A 2,018-nucleotide genomic window follows, 5' to 3' on the forward strand; every position below is an offset into this window, starting at 1 on the left:
TGGGGAGTGTGGTGCAGTTATCAAAAGTCAGGGAACACGTGCATTCCGGTACTTTAAAAGAAGTGATTCTGTACTTTACCGCAAATGAAGACCCTTTCTTACAATTTTCATTGTTGGGGTACTGTTTCCATAGTAAATAGCAATGTTATAGGAGCCCAAAGCCACAGGTTCTAAAGACTATTTTCCTACTTGTTCTGTGTCCTTCATTTCAGCCGGAGGGAATTGTGTACTTTGTTTTAATGAGTTTAGAAGTACGTGTGCCAACAGGCAGGGTGAGGAGGTCAGGGTTTGTTGAGACGGCGGGAGAGCCAAAGAAAATTTGAATTTATCCTCAGCAGCGTTTCTACTTAATGTATTTATTACATATGTATTAACCGGCCTTCTTTATTACTCTAATACCAAACGATACCCTTTTTTTCAAGGTAAATATATGTAAATGTAAATGTTCTGCGATATTTCAGGAGAAATCCTCCCAAACGGCGCTGCTTGCAAACTTTTAAGGTTTCTCCCCCACCTGTTCTGACACCTTCGAACCCGGAGAAAGTTGTGTACTTTGTTATAATAATAGAGTTTAGAAGTACGTGTGTCAACAGATAGGGTGAGGAGGTCAGGGTTTGTTGGGACGGCGGGAGAGCCAGAGAAAATTTAAATTGAACTTTAGAAGCATTTCTACTTACTTGTATATACTCGATGTGGACAATAACATCCAGTCTCTAAAAATGCCCCCCATCCGTTTCTGAAGAATTCAGTGGCAAACAATGCATTAAGGTTCTCTTCAAAAAGTAACTTTTTTATTTATGGCTTCATGGTTTATAAGGATTGATTGATAAATAAATAAAAGGTAGGAGATAGTGGTACAGTTATCAAAAGTCAGGAAACACGTGCATTCCGGTACTTTGAAAGTAACCATTTTGTACCTAAACGTAAATGGAGACCATCTCGTATTCTACTTTTAATGTTTCCTTTTTTGATTACTACAATAGTGCAATGAATATGATATGCCTTTCGATGTTATGAATGCCACTCATTGCAAAGGCCATATTCCCCCTGTTCTGACGCTATTTTCTCGACAGAGAGTTGTATGATAAGAAGTACGTGAGCCAACAGACAGGGTGAAGGGTCAACGTTTGTTGGGACAGAGGGAGACTCGTTGAAAGTTTACATGTTACCTCGGTAGTGCTTAACAACAAACACCCAATGCCGTTTTCTCGACAGAGAGTTGTTTGCTGTGTTTTATATATATAGAGAGAGACAAGAAGTATGTGTGCTGACAGGCAGGGTGAAGGGTCAACGTTTGTTGGGACAGAGGGAGACTCGTTGCATTGGGAGGAGTGAAAGTTCACGTTACCTCAGTAGCGCTTGTACTTAACGATATACGCCGGATGTGGTTGCGGGCAGTAACACCTACTCTTTTTAATACCCCCAAAAGAATTTCATAAGAAACTTATTATGTGTGATAATTTTTAATCAGCATACTTTATTACTCTAATACTGAAAAATGCTTGTTTTCAAGATTTGTTGGTAATGGTACATTGTATTGCTTTCTTTGTTTCTTTGTTTAATATAGTTTAAGACCAAGAAAAAGGGCATTCCGGTACGTTCACATATATGTTACGCCCTTTCATATAAGGTGGGGAGTGTGGTGCAGTTATCAAAAGTCAGGGAACACGTGCATTCCGGTACTTTAAAAGAAGTGATTCTGTACTTTACCGCAAATGAAGACCCTTTCTTACAATTTTCACTACCTAAAACAGTAATTTGTCGGATTGGTACAAGACCTAGCCTCCATAGCATGCCAAAAACCGGGGGTTTTGGGGGTCTTCAGGGTCTTTGGGAGCTTCTGATTGCATATAGACAACCGTTTTTAGAACTGGGCTAATCAGAAAACAGCCGAAGACCACCAAACCCCCAATTCTATAATCCTGCTACGAAGGCCATACAAGACCTATAGCCTGGTTAACAAACCTATGGTGGGCTTGGTCGTAATTTTTCGGTCCCCGCCGAAGCGCGGTAATTGA

The sequence above is a fragment of the Branchiostoma belcheri genome, unplaced genomic scaffold (genome assembly GCF_001625305.1).
Source record: "Branchiostoma belcheri isolate BF01 breed outbred unplaced genomic scaffold, Haploidv18h27 scaffold826, whole genome shotgun sequence".
In the NCBI taxonomy this organism is placed as follows: Eukaryota; Metazoa; Chordata; class Leptocardii; order Amphioxiformes; family Branchiostomatidae; genus Branchiostoma; species Branchiostoma belcheri.